Consider the following 19,419-nt stretch of genomic DNA (forward strand, 5'->3'; position numbering starts at 1 on the left):
AGGGTGCTTTTCATGTAACTTAATTTAGGACATCTGCATTTGAGCTGACCACTCAAAGTTCCTTTTAGAGACAATGGAAAAAATAGGCACTTCTGGGCTGACGTTAAATCTCAAGTATTTTAGATGTTTAGGAGGAGATAAACCTTTAAAGTGCCTATTTCTTCCAACTGACTATACTGGCAGCACAGTGTGGCTAACTCAAATCATAGAATTATAGAATTATAGAATTATAGAATTATAGAATCATAGAATGGCTTGAGTTGGAAGGGATCTTAAAGATCATCTAATTCCAGCCCCCCTGCCATAGGCAGGGATGCCACCCACTAGATCAGATATGCCAAAGTCCCATCCAGCCTGGCCTTGAACACCTCCAGGGATGGGGTATCCACAGCTTCTCTTGGCAACTTGTTCCAGTGCCTCACTACCCCAGTGAAGAATTTCCTCCTAATGTCTACTCTAAATCTATCCTTTTAGTTTAAGACCATTCCCTCTTGTCCTATCATTATCTACCCAAGTAAAAAGCCCCTTTCCTTCCTTTTTATAAGACCTCCTTAAATATTCAAAAGCTACAATGTGGTATCCCCAGTACCTTCTCTTCTCCAGGCTGAACATCCCCAGATCTCTCAGCCTTTCTTCATAGCAGAGGTGCTCCAGCCCTCTGATCATCCTCATGGCCCTTCTCTTGACTTACTCTAACAGCTCCATATCTTTCTTGTGCTGGGGGCCCCAGACTTGGACACAGTGCTCCAAGTGGGGCCTCACAGGGGCAGAGTAGAGGGGGACAATCACCTCCCTCCACCTGCTGGCCAGTCCTCTGTTGATGCAGCCCAGGATGCAGTTGGCCTTCTGGGCTGCAAGCACACTGCTGGTTTGTGTCAAGCTTTTTGTCCACCAGAATCCCAAAGTCCTCTGCAGGGCTGCTCTCAATGAGTTCTTCTCTCAGTGCGTCCTCATGTCCAGGATTGCCCCAAGCCCAGGTGCAACACCTTGCACTTGGACTTGTTCAACCTCATGTGGTTCACATGGGCCAGCTTTTCCAGCCTGTCCAGGTTCCTTCAAATGGCACCATCTGTTCCTTCTTTGGTATCAACTGCACCACTCAGCTTAGTGTCATCTGCAAACTTGCTGAGGGTGCGCTCAGTCCCATTGTCTATGTCATTGATGAAGATATTGAAAAGCACTGGTCCCAAGACAGACCCCTGAGGGAGACCACTTACTATTCCAATGTCTAAATTTGGTCAAGGGAATGTTAGCCTACATTTGCACTGAGATGTCAGTGATTTGAGAAGGTAATACAATACGGCTTCAGAAAAGGATGGAGAAAAATTAAAGTGAGAAAAGACTGTGCAATGAACTGCACTGCAGAATACAGTGCCATGAACTCTAAACAATTTTTGCATACAGAAAGCCGTTGCAAAAGGGGGTAAATAAATCTATCCTCTGGAAAGCATTAGCATGACTGGAATATTGCTGGAATCTAAGTGAACTCATTCAGATATCTCTATCTGGCAAAGCATTATGAAGCACAGACACATTTTATAATCAACACTATTATTTTATCTTTAACCTTTGTTAAGCTGTCACTTTTCCACTGGGCAAACTCAGCAGGATTAGAGGAGGGAAATATCTTCACTGAGACTAGTGTTTGCAAGAAACCTTTAGGCTGAGGCATCCGGACTGCCCTTCAGTTGCTAGATTGAACACGACGGTAGAGTTGCACTATTCAGAAAAGAGAGAGTGGAACATACATTGCTTTTAGTCCCTGGGCAGATTTTCAGAAGAAAAGGAATGAGGAGCTGTCTCCCTCCTCAGGCTTGTCGCTTAGGAAGGCAATTGGCTAAGAGGACAGGAATCATATGCTGCAGTCAGCTTCTGGAAAGTTCATAGTTAAGGCATTGAAGAAATATGAAGAGTGGATCTATCTTACTGCTTCATCCTAGTGTATGAGCACAGGGTGTAATGAATCTTTGTCTAATGATGAATGCCAAAGTACAGTGCAATACAGGGAACAGGTCTGAATAGGTTTGCCATTTTCATAGACCTGCACAGTTCCAGTTTAGTTATTAGAAAATTATTTAAATGCATAGTTTTTAAACTGGGAATATATCTGCTCTTTTGGCTTACAACACTCTTCAGAGCAAACCACTTTGCCTGTAAACTGCTTTCAAAAATTTTTATCTAAGTCAATGGAGAGGTGTATTACAGAGACATTTTTAGCAACTTGTCTAAAACTTCTGATCCAGAGAGACAAATTCCTGATCAAAACCTCAGGACTGTTGGGTCACATAACATTACACGGAGTTAAATAAAATTGAAATTTCCTTAGACCTTGTTAAATCTGATGAAAAAGTATTATAAGTAATGGATAGTTAAAATATCTAGTCTAATGTCTCTATTAGTTTTTGGGTTTATTAAACCTCATCCAAGTCAGTACTGCTATCATTTCTTTGGTGTTATATTTCAGTACACCATCCAGTTAGCAGCAGCCTGCAGGGCTACAATAATGAGCTAGAGGCATAGTTGCTTTTTTTGTTTGTTTTGTTTTTCACAGTGAGTTGGTTTTAAATTAATTTCAACTTAGTCCATGATTTTTGGTTCACCTCCCAAATTATAGAAACCGACAGCCACATTATTGAAAAAAATAGCAGCTGGGAATGACTTGAAGTATGCCATCCAGTAGTTTAGATATCATATATACATATTATGTATATATGGTTACAAGAATCATGATCAGTAAAGAATTTGAAAATTGGAGGAAGATGAATTGTACAGTGTACACTACTGTATAACATGAAATGCTTTATCAAATTGTTAAGAATTAAAAATCTGTGTTAACAATGAAATAAGATTCTGTTCACATAACAAACATTCATTATTGCTATATTAAACCCAATTTTGATAAGCACAAAAATGCATGTAATAATGAATAAACATTTTCTGTTAATCTCCAGATACATAGATACTCAGGCAACCACAGTGTAATAAACATATCCAGAAATGCTGATAATGCTTCTAACAACAATTTTGCAAAGTTATCTGCTGCATTCATTTCAGGTGTTCCTGTTTCAAGTCTATACTGCAACATTGTCATTTGTTTTTGACAGCCATGTTACACTCTTCCCCCTTTTGCTTGGTTTACTTTTCTATCAGTACTATGCAAATCACAGGAGTAAGTACAAATACTTAAATTCTCTTATATAATAAGCCACATTTGAATTTTAAAATATAATACATACACAGTAATTGTCCATTTTTATATATAGAATAATCCTCCCTTACACATATGTATGTGTGTGTCTATATATATATTACGCTATGTATTATATATATTAATTTTTGGTACAAACCTCCTTTGAGAGCAAACAGTCAATACCAGGCTTGTGTAACTGGTTACTCAATGGAGCAGAGGACACGGCAGACTCCAGAAATGAGGTGGTAAACAGATGAGGGATCTCTGGGGATCTGGCAAATAGGAAGAAAATGGATGGAAATGTAACTATATTGGCTATCTATTAGGCTTCTAAAGGGAGTGGAAGTTATTCAGGAAGGCAGAAACACTTGATAGTATCATCTGATGCAGGGCTAAACCATCTGTGATGGTTCTCACAGGTAAAGAGTTTTTGAGTTCTTAGGAGTCTTAGAAAGCAGGCTCCAAGAAAATCACCCTTCTTTGTTCCTCCCTCTTCATTCTCCCTCATCAAATATAATAATCTATCAGCATATGCTCAGGTGTTCCCTAAAGTCAGCAGCAAGTGTGTGTGGTGATGTGTTATGTTACAGGACACTTGTTTACAAGCTTAAAAAGTGTTTTACACGTTTACAGAAAAGCAGGACAGTTAGCTCAGTAGTAGTCATTTTAAATTTCATGCATATCTTTATATTATGCATTTTAATAAACATTCACAAATTTGTATTTTAATAGTTACTTTTGTTTTATATGCTGATATAGCACAATTTGTCTTCAGTGTGGCACTACATTTTCCAGCTGAGCATGCTGGATGTTATATTTTTGAAAAAGAGGCAACAGCATGATTTTGACAAATACAAATGTTGGCAATTAGAAAGGCAATTATTTAATGGGTTAACACATACAGAAAAAGATTACCTAGTATTACAGATGGAAAGATTTAATTGCAAATGAAATGGTGAAATATTTTTTCATTGTGTTGGTTAACTTCTTCTGGCTCTGATGAGCTCCTCTGTCTATTGGTTTTGCACACAGTATTTCCTGTAGCCTACCTTCTGGGATGCATCTCCACTCGTAGCAGTACATCCTGCTTTTCCAATTTTTGTTCAAAACCAAATTATATTAAAATGTATTAGATCTGAAATAAATTGTACTATGAGAAGTTACTGTGTTTTGCAATGCAGTTTAATTACAAAAAGACAACTTACTTTTATTTTTTAATTACAGAAAGTCCATGAAGTTCCAAGTATATTTTCTCCTTAAGCCAGTAAACAGTCCTGATGTTCTCTCCATCTACCCTCCCCTCAGTTTTAAGTAGAAAGTACATTCATGTTACAGGCTACAAGTGTATTAGTAATGCATAACTGTATGACAAACAGTAATAATAAAAATGACGACAAAAATGCAACTAAAGTGGTTCCATCCCCACTACCTTTCCCAAAAGGCTAGGTAGCAACTTGTTTTTTTTTTGGTATGCATTGGAAAAAATAGATATTTTATTATTAAGAAATTTGATAACCTCTCTAACATTTCTGCCTTTTCCTTTATTATTTACAGTAATTTCACAGCTGTGCTTCAGTTTTATTTCCTATATTTATTTTTATTTATTTATTTATTTATTTATTTATTTACACATGCCACAATTATATTATTTTAGCTAAGGACAATCACTTATGAATTAAATAAACATGCAATACCGTCTTCGAACATCTCAAGACTGCATGACCATTTTGACTTCATAGGAATTGTTTTGTATATGTAAGAGTTCTGCCTTGAGCTAAATGGCAGGGGAAAGCATGATGCTATGTTTAGGACATTTGTAGAAAATGAAATGCTTGTAAGTTTTGCCATTCCTTAGCTTCTAAACAACCATTTTTTACTGGAAGCTTACACTTCTCAGGTCCAGAATGTCAACTTTTTATTTCCACTTGAGCAAATGCTCACTTAAGAAGAGCAACAGGAACAGCTTCTGTAGGGAACACAGCTTACTGGTGTTAAGTCTGGGCTCATGCCATTTAGCTTTAGACAGTTTACTAAGTGCCTAAATTTAAATGTATTTTTTCTTGATTCTCAGTTGCCAGGTTTCTGGTCTGAATCACTCTTTCAATGCTTCTTTTTATTTCCATTGACACCAGAGGCAATGAAAGAAAAGAGAAAATTAACTTAGCTATCAGATTTAGGTATCTAAAGTTAGGCATTGCATGCACTTCTGAGTTGTGAGTGTATTATGTAACACCAGAGATGATGTTACATAAATAGTATTTTTTTTGCATTTCATTTCATGAGCCTGAGAAAATGAGGACTAACAAATAATCTCATTAATAAAAACAATGAGTTTTAAATTATTTGGTTTGGCACATAAAAAAGTGACCTGAACACATAAACTCTTTACATTTCATTAAAAAAAAAAAAAAAAAAGTAATATTAGTAAAATATATCTTGTTTTATCTATATTCTTAGGGGCATCACTTAAAAAAAAATGAGTAAGACAGATGAATGTGAAAGAGGCACATAAAATGTAATTTTCATATAATTATATATGGCACATTAAAGAAGTAAGACAATCTACAGTCATTTTGAAACAGATAATCTCAGTCACACACGTTGTTTTCTGTTGAGTATCAAGGATCTCACCCTTTTCCAACTGCAGTGTGTTGCAGCAGCTCCATTTAATCATAAAGCCTTGAAGCAGCTCCCTTCTGCCAATCCTTGCAGCCGCATTGCTGCTTTCAGCTCCCTATGTAACAGACAAGTAAATTCCAGCATGCAGAAACTGCATGAAGGGGGCACAGAAGGGAAAAAGAAAATACCTCCTTCAAATGGCCTGGCAGAACATGAAGTATATAGTTACAGATCTAGATATACGCTCAAATTATTTCTCGTTACATTTATTCTGCTGTTGATTCTTGTACAAAGCATGCGCATAGATGTCATTAATCACAGAATTGTAGAATGTACAGAATCATTAGCAAGTATATAATCATCAGCAAGTATTCTGCATAAAGGGAGAGAAAATACACCCACTGAAATGGTATTGTGCAATTAAAGTGGTGTCTGTAAATTAGGAAGTAATGAAAAAAAAAAAGAAAAAAGAAAAAAGAGACAGAGAGAGAGACAGAAAGAAAGAAAGACAGAAAGAGAGAAAGAGAGAAAGAAAAAAAAAAGAAAGAAAGAAAAAAAAATATCTCATTACCAATAAGCCACCTGCTGATATAGTGACTCCTCTCAGAGACTACTGTGTCTTTTAATAGTGAAATCTCTACTCTGAAGCAAAGAAGGGAGAGAAAAAATGAGAGAAAGATCCTCGATTTCATTAGATTTTGAATTTCCCTCTGGAGATGCTTATCTCCCTTGGTCTATCTCTCTTCTCCCTAAGCAGAAGCTTAGGGCATCCTTTGGTTTCTTTCAAAGCCATAAGCAGAATGTTTAGGATTCAGTGTCCAAAGCTTAAAGGAAACCTGTGTAAGCCATCAGAGACTGTAAAAGGAACATATACCTAGACTTATGTGCTATTAATTTGCATGCTAAGAATTCTTATACTTAGACTGTTCATTCTTATGCTAAAATAAACTCTGATACAAATTAAATAGAAAATTTTGGGTCAGATCCTGACTTTGTTTAAATTCCTGTGGCTCCATTATAAGCAATCTGTTATTTAGCTTCAAAAAACATTTAAAGTTGCTAACTGGCAACAATTAGCTCCATTTGCAATATCCAAAGAACCGAACAGCAAGAAAATGAAAAATCCTACAATTATCTATACGATAAACAAGCATGGAGAATCTATTTCTCCAGAGACTAAAATACAATATCATCATTTACATAGATTAAAAATGAATGTGAAGTGGCTGAAAATGCCAATGGTCTGAACTGGTAAAATTCCACACCCAGCTAACAAAAGCCTTCAGTAGTTGCATAAGGTATAAGACAGAACAATCTCAACTGTGGCATAATAGCACAATTGATGATAATATAATGATTTCCTTTTTAGTGATAACCCTGTGCATCATTTATTAGGCAACATTTATTAAACTTGTTGACTTATGGCAAAATGAAGCTTTTTCATGGGCATTTTTAGTCTGAGCAGTAACACAGAGAGTTTTCACTTTTACTTACTTTTCAAATAGGCTTTTGTACAGCATTGTTACTGTAATGCAATGCATAAAAAATAAGCCAAAGTTTTCTAGAATGATTAATAGCTTACAGTTTCTCTATTTATTTATTTTTTAATGAGCATCATGTTTTCAAATGCAGTTGAAGCTATGATATAGGTAACCTGTTTTTATACAGAATTATCGAAATGTAAACAAGGGAAGCCATACATGAAAACATACTATGGAATATCTTCTGCTTAAATGACATTTTTGTATTGTAGATGGGAACTCTGCCACTGGACTTAATGAAAAAAAAAACGCCACAAGAAAAGTCCTATTTAAATATGTATTACCCCAAATGCTTTAAAATTCAACCTATACTTCTATTTATTTATTTATTTATTTTCAGCAAGCAAATGCTCAGCACCTTCTTGAAAAGCATGCCCCTCCAGGATATTGACAGGTGTGCCATCTGCAAATGACAGTCACTTAGCAGACAACCCTAAGCTAGCTTTCAACTAGCTGATGGAGATCAGCTCAGTAGCTATGAAAGCATGAAACAGCAGCAAAACACCCAAGACACCAAGGTATTACCCAGACTGGTTGCCAACACAGAGCTCTGCACTCAGGTAGCTACACTGCTGCCTCTAGAAGAGTTACCACGATGAGGTGAAATCATGCAGTAACTGCAATATGGACACAATCAAAATAGGTCACACAACTACTACTGCACTGTGATGCTAAGAAACAAACTTATAAAAAAACAGAATAAGAGACTGAAAATAGGAAGGAACAAATTGGTTAAAGCTTGTCAAGCAGATGCCACAGCACTCTATCTTTCATTATGCTAAAGATTATTATTAATGATCTGGCAGGCAGAGCAAGCAATGAGGTAGTAAATATGAAGATGACACAAAACAATTTAAATTAATCAAGACTAAATAAAACAGGAATTTCAGAGATACTCAGTGAAGTGAATCACCTCCCAACTGTGCTAAGTCTGGAAGCAATCTAAATTTTTTGCATTTTCAGGCTGCATTTTTTATTTTTTTTGCACATGCAGAAAATCAAAACATGAATTGAGGAACAGGAATGTTCTGGGAAATTAAAATACATATGTATATAAAATCTTAAAATTATCATCTTCTTGCACAAAAAAGTAAATCTTGGTGTAAAATTAGAGATTTTTGCATATCACACGAGGATAACTTTTGAATTCAATTGTCTGTTAAGTGAAAATACTCTATCTTCCCATGTATTTGTACAGTACCTAACACATCAGTTTGTGTTATAATTTGATTTTTTAAGCGTTTCACCAGTACACTAAACATTTTTAACATCTATCATGTGTCCTGCATATTCATGATGGTGTATTTTTTTTCTGAAATAAATAGCAGAATAAAAATGGGCATGACTTGCTCTAGCTACTCTATTTTGTATTTGCCTTTATTTTGTCCTCCTTTCATCTCCTTGCTGTATATGTCTGCTTTCCTTAGGGTTACTCTTAGGACATGCTAAATTTACTTAATTTATGCATGGTAAACAGTCAGTAACAGAACTCACCATGCATAAAAGTAAACGTTTATGTGCATCTTAGCCACAGAAGGGGTCTACCAATTAGCTGCATACCATACACGGTCATCAGGTGCCCTGGTCTTTACTATTACAAGAGCACCCACTGCCACTGCAGCAGCGACAAGAACAAGTGAAAGGCAACAGCAGTTGGGTTTTACATTGAAGGGCAATATCCTTTGGGTTTTATATTGGAGGATGAGTTGCTTTTTATATTGAAGGGTAAGATCAGTTGGGTTTTATATCAAAGGGATGAATGTTAAGCCAGTTAAAACATCTAACGCTAACTTCAACTCTATTTTAAAGTGTTTGTTGGAAAGAGCTCTTGCTGAAAGTGTAGTTCATAGTGTGAGGTGCTGCCCCCACACACCTGGCAGTTACAGGGGGCTCCAACCCATGGATGGTGGTGTGGCCCATGCCACAAGGCCACCTCCCTGCACACACAATGGTTACGGACGATGCAGAGGGCTCGGGGAGAAGCCTGCATTTGGCCCCAGCTCACAGGGAACGCCGGGAAACAGGTGTGGCCATCATGAATCATAGAATCATTAAGGTTAGAAAAGACCTCCAAGACCATCTGATCCAATCATCCCCCTACTACCAATTTTGCCAACTAAACCATGTCCCTAAGCACCACGTCCAACCTCTCCTTGAACTCCCCCAGGGACGGTGACTCCACCACCTCCCTGGGCAACCCGTTCCAAGGCCTGACTGCTCTTTCTGAGAAGAAATGTCTCCTCATTTCCAACCTGAGCCTCCCCTGGTGCAATGTGAGGCCATTCTCTCTACTCCTATCAACAGCTACCTGTGAGAAGAGGTTGAGCCCCAGCTCCCCACACCTTCCTTTCAGGTAGGTGCAGAGAGCAATAAGGTCTCCCCTGCGCCTCCTCTCCCCCAGCCTAAACCCCAGTTCCCTCATAGGACACATACTCCAGGAGAACACAAATGAAGACCAGGGACTCCCTGGACACCGCCCGGCCTCGCCTGAGAGAAGCCTCACACTGTGCCCGAAACACGCAGACTCCCCTAAGCCCAACCTCAGCCCCCTTCTGCCCACAGAGGTTTTCCGATTCCTCCATCTTCCCGCCCCCCCCCAACACGACGCCTTAGCCCCGGGCGCGCTCCTCACGCCCCTCCTTCCCTTCCCCTCCCTCACGCCCTCGGCAGGCGGCGGCCGCGCGCATGCTCGCGGCGGGCGGGCGGCGCGTGCGCGGGGCTGGCGACGGGGGCGCGCGCGCGCGGCGCTCTGCAGTGCGGGGCGGGCGGCGGCGCGGGGGCGCGCACTGAGCTGCGGCGCTGAGCGGCGGGCGCGCAGCTTGAGCCGCCGTCCCTCCGGCCCCAGCGCCTTGCTTTTCCTTCATCCTCCTCCTCTTCCTCCTCACCGCACGCTCTGTAAGTGCCCCCTCCCGGGAGGGGAGGGGGGGAGCGGGAAGCGCGTTCGCGGCTCCGCGCTCGTCCCCGCCGGGAAAGTTGCTCCGCGGCGGCGCGCATTGGCGAGGCGGAGGGGAGCGGCGGGCGGGTGGCGGGGGAGCGCGCTCCGTGGCTCGTTCGCGCTTGCAAGCGGCTCGGGGACAGTGGAAGTGTAGGGGCGGGTTTTTTTGGGGGGTGAAAAAGAACGAAAAGGTCGTAGGGATTGGGGTTTCCAGTAGGAAACAAACCCAAAAACCCGCGCGGGGCGAGAGCAGCCCTCGCAAGGTCATCCCAAAGCGGCGGGCAGGCAGGAGCGCGCCCCATCTTTACGGTGCCCGTAAGAACCTTTCATTTTTTATTTTTATATATATATATTTTTATTATTGTTTTTTAAGCTGAATTCTTCTCTGGCAGGACGGGCGCGTCCCCGAGCGGGGGCTGCCCCGCTGCCGGCCGGGGCAGGAGGGGGAAGCTGGAGGTGGGAGGAGGCGGCGAGAGGCGCTGCGCGGCCCCGCTCCGCTCCCCCCCGCAGGCGTGAGAAGGAGGCGGAGGGACGGGGAGACGCGAGGCGAGAGCGCTTCGCCTCCGGAGAGCAAAACAAAGGAGCGGCAGGAGCAGGTTGAGGCACAGCGTGAGCAGCACGGGAAGGGGAGGGAAGGGATGGGGGGAAGGAGGCGATTGCGGCGCTGCCCCCGCTGCTCGGGATGCGCGGGGGGCTTCTTGGTGTGTGTGTTTGGGGGGGGGGGGGGGGCGCAACTTTGCGCGCCCCCGAGGAGCGGGGTTGGGGACTTTTTTTTTTTTTTTTTTTAATTTCCCTCTAAAGCCGGGACGTGGGTGCTGTGCTGGGTGCGGTGCGGTGCCCCGCTGTCCCGGCTCCGGTGAGGGGGGAGCTGCTGGAAGCCCCCTCCCCTATATCCCTCCCTATCCCCCCCCCTTCCATGCATGCCGCCACCTGCAGGGTGTCCCCCCCTTCCTCATCCCCAACCCCATCAGCCTTTCCTTTATCGGGCTGTCCCCCCTTTCCCCTGTTTCCTCCCCCTCCCTTCTTTTGCTCTAGCCTGAGGTTCCCTCCTACACCCCCCCAATGTGGGGAGAAACCACAAGGATTTATTATTGTTGTTACTATTTGGGGGGGGGGGGGGGGGCAGATGGATGAGATCTTATGTAACTGCAGACCCCCCCCCTTCCTCCCCACCCTCAGAAGAACCTGCTCGGGGGCTTTACAGAGCTGGGATGGGGCTCTGCTTTTTTTGGGTGAGAAAGAGGGAGTCCGAGCCTGGCCCCGCAGTGGTCGCGGAGCCCTGGGGGTGCCCGCAGCTGCGGCACCGCCCGGGGACCTGCACATCTCGGGGGGCGTCTACCTGCACCACCTGGCTTCACGGCCAGGGAAATTGGAGAGAAAGCACCCAAAGGCCAGGGGAATTAGAAAACCTGCCCTTTTCATCGCGACTGAAATGTGGTTACTCGCATGCCAGAGCCCCGGGCGGTTAGCGAAAGGGGCGAATGTAGGGATAAACACCGTGTTCTGGCGCTGAAGGTGTTAACAGAGCAGATGTGTTTAAGAGATACAGCTACTTTTCCCAACGATTCCGCTGGCAAAATATTTTTAGCGATATTTTATAGCGACCGTTTCTGTCGATAGGCGTTTTCCTCCTTCGTATATCGGAAAGTTGAGCGCTTGGAGATCTCGCCGCCTCTTTCTGAAGAAGAGAGAGATGCACGTATCTGTTAACCGGGATTTGCTGAGGAGTGGAATCCTCACATTCAGAGCAAAATGAGTGTGTGAGGAAGCTCAGTCTTTGTAAAATGCATATTCACTGCCTCTTTTCAGAGTACATGCTTACTAGTAGTTCATTTCTATGACACACTTTCAAATTCATTAGATCTCACTGCGACTCTTTTTTCTAACAAAATGCTTTTTTTTTTTTTTTTTTTTTAAAGAACACAGCTAATTTAACAACATCCATTTACTTGAAAAGTTTTCCAGTGCAATGTTAAACACCACTATCCATTGCAGTTTTGCGGACTGCGATCAATTTTAATTAAAACTTTAATTACGTTTTGCCTCTCCACTCAAACAAAGCATGTATAGTGGTCCGGGCTAATGCTGCTGTCAAGGAAAAATAAGGAAACACATTCTTAATCTTCATTGTGTATTATTCCTGCCTTTGAATTAAATCCTTATCCTGCTGGACTTGAAAGGAACTGAATCACAAACTTTTGTGGCACAGAGCCGCAGTACCCAGTCAGGTTTCTGGGCTGCTCCATCTTCTGGCCCCATACAAACACATGGTACATAAAATTACACTAGTAAATTTTCCCTGATTTTTAGAGTTGCCTCACATTGTGGAACATTGAACTATTGACACCACATCAGCTGTGTTGTTGAGCAACACCTGTCTCAGACGGTCATGGCTTTATGTAACCACCCAACTGCAGGATGCCAGAGCCGTCCCCGATGCTTCCCATTGCATTTCACAGTTCCCCGTGTACATTCCCAGTAACGCACCAGAAGAACCTGCATTGATACGACATTGTGGCACCAACATGAACTGAAATCTGGATAGAAGGGTAAAGCAAAGCTCCATTGTGGGCTGGGATAGGGTATGGCAGGGCAGAAGGATGCTGCTTCTGCTTGTGGACATCCCACTGGCCGTGTAGGGTGGTGATGGTGCAGCAAAGCTGGCTTTGGTGCTGCTCAGAGAAGCATCCTGCTGCCTGCAGTGCTCTGGGCTGTGCCGGGTCTCCTCACCAGCCCTCCAGCACCTCTCTGGTACCTGCCGAGCCATGTTCTCCTGTCGCCTTTCCTTCTCCTCTTGTCGGTCTGTTGGGGTGGTATACCTTTCTGGACTTTTCTGTCTCCACTCTACATTCAGCTGCAAGCAGGATCTGAATATCAGAACGTAGATTCCTCTCAGCAGGCACATGAATGTAGCGAACTTTGTTATGGAGCTTCCAAAATTGTTTACTTGTCAAGCTGTTCTGGTTTTGTTTTTCAGTTTTGGAATTCTAATTTTGTCTGGCTGCACTGTGCATTCCTATGTTTTTGGATTATTTATTTTTTTTTAATTGCATCTGTGCCTCGCACTCATTTTAGGGATTCAGTTCCGCAAATTCTGCAGATTCCCCTGGATTTCCAGAAGTTTGTGTCTCTGTGGCAAATAATGCTGGCTCATCCTCTGAGTATGAATTAAACATCAATGTACACTAGTTGGAATTAGTCAGAGGGTTTAAAATATGATAGGTAAATTTGTTTTTAAAGTACTTAGAAAGACATTGCACTTACCATGAGAAGCTGCGCTCCTAATCTGTGATGTAACATTTTCTGTGATGGTCTTCGTCCCTTCCTTTTTTAATGCATGTTGTTTTTTCCAGCGTGGCTTGGGGCTAAATGCCCTTTGTTTTTAAGAGTTGTCTAAGGGAAGCTTGTTTCAGAGCGGTTTTGACTGCCTTTCTTTCTGCCCTTTCTTTTAATTTTGTGTTACACTCATAAAGAAGAGCAAATGTGGTCTTCCTGCATTATTTCTCTTGCCTAGTTTTGTCTCAGACTTCATCATAATGAGGCAGATCTGTCCCCATTTTCTTGTGGGTCCACATTACCCACATCTGCATGCCTCCTGCCATCTCATAAATCCTTTGCCTTTTTCGTTTTTCCTTTGGAGTATAATTTTGTGTCTTCTCTGACCTTTGTGTGCCTTCATTGCGTCTTTGGATCCCTTTTCCCTGCCAATTATGTTCTTCACTGCTTATTTCCCTTAATCCACGGGAAAGATCATGACTTATTCCATCTCTTCTCTACGTGGCATCGCTAAGAGCACTGCCTGGTACAAGAGCACAGCACGAGCAGGGAAGGCTGTGAGCACGTGTAGTGCTGTAGGATGTCAGGATCCGGATGGGCTCCCAGCGCAGCAAGGTGCTTTCTCACCTCCAGCTCCCATCTTTATTCATCAGAAGTATCTTATCCTTTGAATTTTATACTGTTGCTTTGAGAGGAATAGCCTTAATCCTTTTCAAAGGTAATGAAACAGATGATAAAAAGGATACTTGCTAGTGGAATTCGAAATCTCCAGGTAGGGCTTCAAATCCACGTTGCTTTTTAAGTTGTGACTTAAGTTGCTAAGGATACATATGTACTTTTTCAATTTGTGTTTTAAACTTCTGTGGACATTATCTACGGGGTCTCTTCTTTCAGGAGCTTCTCTACATTTAAATATGAATATGACCTAGAGGACAATAATATGCATGTAGGAAATTAAGTCAGATTACCAGAGATGGATGGTATCACAGCTGAAAGTTGTAAAAGCTAAGTAGTTTCAAGGAGACAGTTGAAGGAGAAGGAAGAGGTGTCAAGCTGTTTTTGTTCATGATTATTCCCCCAAGGAGAGTAAAGAACAGAATATATTTTCTAAAATACCTCATAAAACCACAATTAATTGAAATAAACAATGTTTATTGAGAGTGAGTTGATAAAGGTATTGTTTGTTGACCTGAAAATGACGTATTCTGAAACTCCAATACTGAGGACAAAGGAGGATGAAATGGATCTTACTGAAGATTGTCTGCCTGGAATGAACACCATTTAAATCACATTTTCAATCCCAGACTGTACAAATTTAACAGACCATATTACAGTTTCCACAGTTTTAGTGTTTTGAAAGAGAAAGAGGTTGCTATGTTCCTGATCTTGTCAACAGTCTGTGATTTCTGAAGTCACGAGAGTTGATAACTTGAGATAATCAAGTGGATGTTTTAAAATAATTAAAATATTTTCCCATGAGAAAAATAAAGAATTAAAAAACAAACAAAAAAACCCACCACTTTATAATCACAGAGCACAGAGCCGTTTAGGAATATCTACACAATCAGTCCAAAATGAGGGGAAAAAAGAACCTACAAGCTGTAATGGTGATTTTTACAGCTTGTAGACTAAAATATATGAGATAATAAACTTTTTAAGTTTTTAATAATTATTTTTTTTTTAAGTTTTAAATGAGAGTGACTTTTACTCACTTGACTTATAACTGATTTAATTTTAAATAGTTGATGGTTTCAGAACAAAATTGTTGGTTTTGTGCAACTCCACTGTGTAGTTTACAAAATACCAGAAAGAATTTATTGTCTGCTTACAGACCTTCTCAAAGTTCATTGATGTAAACACCTACAAACTGAGGGAGATTTATGATGGTAACACTTCCAAGCTCCTTTTCCGGTCCTACCAAAGTATTTCCATAGGCTTAATAGTGGAATTTTGTTTAACTGCTGATGAATTGAATCAACCAGTATAATATCAATCTATGGGGTTACCTTGCTCGTTCAGACTTTGATGAAGAACATACTGTCAGCACTGTACAACTTAAAATGTATACTCAGGAAGAAAACAAGCTGTGATGGTAATTTAAAGAGCTTTTAGACTAATAAATATAAAACTCTAAACTATTTGATGAAAATTGCTTTAATTAATTTTTAACTGGTAGATAAATGTGAAGTTCAGAGAGATGAATGGCTTCAGATTCATGAGTGTTTAACTCTACAAGGAGTATTGAAACTTTTAACCAACTGTCCACAACAGTCCATGAAACACATTCTTATTTTTTTTGGGGAAAAAAAAAAAGTCTTGATTGAAAGACCACAGATAATGGAAAATTATCACAGATCTCCCTAAGATTTTCTAGTAGTTAATTATTATTGGTGTTAAAAACGTACACCTCACATCTTGCTTCTGGACTTGGTTATCAGTTCTTGAGACAATCAGTTCGGATAAGCACCTGAAGCAGTTGAAATACCAATCTTAAATAGGTCAGCTGTTGATCCAGGTGTATGTAAGCTATCCATGGCTTGATTTTAATATCTAAAAATAATTCCACAAAGGCAGTATGTTACTGAAAATGTTTGTGTTGATTTTTTTTTGTGTGTGTGTTTTTTGTTGGTGATTTTTTTTTTATAAAAGATTAGTGTTCCACTTAGTAGAAAGCATTTTTATTCAAAAGTAGATATTAAATCATTCGCTATGAAATGGAATTAAATGGCAGTGAGGAGAGCTGAATAATGTCCTTTTGGCGGACTACATTTCAGAATATCTGTGTATTTAATTAGACTTTATTCAGAATGGAGTCATCTAAAATTAGAACATCTTGTTTATAAAAGCTGGTAGAATACAGCATATTTCTGCGTACTCTTATCAGCTATATTTAGAAATATAAAGTAACTGAAGACTCTTGAAGAATGAAATTGGGAATATTAGCAGTTTGAATTAAAAATGCTTTTGCTTTTTAAAAGAATTTGGCATATAGAGAATTCTTTTTTTTTAAATAATAAAAAAGACCAATTTTACAAGGCATTGGCACTGAAAATAAAATCTGCTTATGTAATGGATAACGCTGCAAAAAATCATTTGTGTCACTGCCGCTAATACCCAGCATATATCCAATTAATATCACCATAACTGGTGTTCTTTCATTGCAGCAGAACATATACAGTACTTTTTCAAAGTGGTCATTTTTCATTTTATATGTACATTTTTTTCAAACGGTACAAATGAGTACAGATATTCAGGAGTGATCTTGGAATACCTATATTGAAATGAATAAAAGGCTTTCAATTTGAAAGTACGATAGCCTGAAAAGTAGTTTTTGTTTGATAAGTAAAACATCATAGTGCTGATTTCTGCAGACCTGGCTGATTTATACAAAAGGACTGTATCTTCAAATACATTTTAACTAATTTTGACCTGCATTTTTCACCTCCTTTTTTTTTTTTTTTTTTTTTTTTTTTGGCATATCTCTGAGTTAGATGTGTTAGTAGTCTTGGATCTGATCACATTGATCACATTGTAAGGGCAAAGGATGCTTGGCACTGTGCTCCAGCTGGCATGAGAACATGAAGAAGGTTAGTGTATTTTTGGCTTTGAAATCAGAAGGTGACATGTTTTACGCTGTTAAAACTTCTATATTATGCCTCCTTAAATGAAGAGGGTCAAAGAGTCATAAACTGTTCTTCCTGAATAAGTATATAAAATATACTTATTTTATAATAAAATAAGCATAAAATACGCCTGCCTTCTCCTGTCACAACATACAGACACAGCTGTATGATTGAAATGACAGAGAGTTTTAGAGAAGTAGCTTCCAAGGCTCCATTTCCCTTCCTCAGGTATAGTAAGTAGATCAAAAAATAGCCTTTATCATTCTTCATTAAGAAGTTTAATTTGCAAGATGGTACATGTTAGGCAAGTGCTTAACTATTTAGTTCAGTGTCAATTTTTTATTTATTTTAATTCTCACCTGGGGAAATTGGAGGATTGGAAAGGGTTATTATTCTTTGTATTTTTCTCAGGTGCCTACCACAAATAGGTGCTACTGCAACACAGTTCAATAAGAAATATTAGTTCCTACATGGTTAAAAGGTGAACATAACTCATCGGGGCTTCCCTCTCTGTTATGTGAGAGTGTAATCCTGAAGTGTCAGCAGGAGCTCACTGCCTCCTGTCTTATCTCGTCCTTCAGCTTTTCCCTGATCCCTTTTTTCCTCTCTTGCTGGCCTTGCTTCCTCGCCTCTGTAATTCTGTTCCAACAGCCCCCTGCTTCCTGAGAGGCTCCCTGTGTTTGGGGACACCTGGCAGTGTGTGCTGCACCATGGTGCGCGTCTCCTCCACCTTTACGCATCTTAACTGAGTTTTTATTTTTATTATTTTTATTTTTATTTTTATTTTTTAACTGTGAGCTTTATAAAACAAGGATCTGGCCTTTGTGTACATTCTCAGAAGTGCAGCTGTGTGTATATTTACAAAGCTCTAACATTAAATATTTATATTAAAATTATAACAACATATAGGAGATGTATTAACTGCAACCCGTGCAGAAAGATAAGATGCATATTCAGGGGTTTCATGGAGTGATTCTGAACCAGTCCACGTCTGATAGCAGCATCTGAGTCCATCTTCTGCAAGGCTAATTGAGGCACATTTATTCTGCAGTCGCTAGATTGTGAATGAAATATGCTGACATACTCAAAGCAGCCCTAAACCGAGCATTAGATGTACCTGCAGCAAGCTGGACACAGCAGTACAGCGCTTAGCATGGCTTATGTGCTCGGGTCTTCGTCCTGCCCTTGAGTAGGTTTTGCAGCCTACACTGCCTTGTGCTTTGGCCTCAGTGCCAAGCCAGCAGGTTCAAAGCTGCTCCAGCTGCAGGGGCTGCAATGCAGACATACCCTAGAGCACTTCCCATGCAGCTGGGGTTGCATCCAGATAGCTCTAGACTGGTATTTTCATAAAGAAGTCTGTACGAAGGTATAGTACAGAGTGAGCAGATGTTCAATGCAGCTGCATTCCTCCTGTCTGCCTTGTCTGGTGAATCAATCGCCAATGCCATAACTCTCTGTATTTTAGTGCAGGGTCCCATGTGTTGCTCCTGGTAAATCTGTGTAGTGGAATCAGAGCCTATGTATTATTTTTTATCATTTTGTTTTGTTTTCTGTCTTGTGTAATGACAGGGTAGGAAGATGTGATGTAGGAGACTGAAAATGTTGTAATAATTTAGCATAATACACTTTTTCATTTTATTTCTATGTCTTGTTATCAATGGTCAGTATGTATGTTATCAGTTAATGCTGTATCATCTATGTTTGCTAATTGGCTTAACAAAATCCGTTAATGCAAGTTCTTCAGTTGCACAGCACTTTGTTTGCTTTAGACAAGACTGAGAAAGAGAATGGTTTGCTAGTTAATTGCTATTACATGTGTGATGCATTGCTTTAGTACCTCCTTCAAATATTTTTCACTTAATGTAGGTTTTTTTCATGATATTCAACTATGATTGAGAAACAACAAGTTTCTGAATCACTGAATGAGAAATCTGCAGTAAACATAAAAGAATAATTTGTATTTCATTGTCTATAGGCAGTCCTATCATTGTTTTCTATTATTGTTGTTTTAATGTTGGTGAAAAAGTCAATGTAAAACTAATTAAAAATCCTGTGACTTCACCTGCTTCAAATAAGTGAAAAATAAATATGTTTAGCTATAGTTTGAGTTTTAGTAAGTGTCTTATATTTCTTATTGGGCTTAATAAAAGTAAGATATTTTGAAAATTCCACTTCTTCCCTCTATATTGCAAGGTGTTCGGGGTCATAATATACATGTGACCCATTTCAGCAGTA

General features: G+C 40.2%; 1 protein-coding gene across 5 annotated transcripts in view; it reads left to right on the top strand.

The window, feature by feature from the left end:
• The first annotated feature begins 10,456 nt into the window (after positions 1 to 10,456).
• Positions 10,457 to 19,419, top strand: part of VSNL1 (visinin like 1) — an 88,131-nt gene continuing 79,168 nt past the window's right edge. For 2 of the 5 annotated variants that reach the window (XM_032185054.1, XM_032185056.1), the window contains exon 1: positions 10,797 to 10,894. The gene's annotated coding sequence lies outside the window, so the exon portion shown is untranslated. Of the gene's footprint in view, positions 10,601 to 10,796; positions 10,895 to 19,419 lie in introns of those variants that run through there. The other 3 variants (XM_032185055.1, XM_032185058.1, XM_032185057.1) reach the window with 2 other exon arrangements.

The sequence above is a fragment of the Aythya fuligula genome, chromosome 3, assembly GCF_009819795.1.
Source record: "Aythya fuligula isolate bAytFul2 chromosome 3, bAytFul2.pri, whole genome shotgun sequence".
Lineage (NCBI taxonomy): Eukaryota > Metazoa > Chordata > Aves > Anseriformes > Anatidae > Aythya > Aythya fuligula.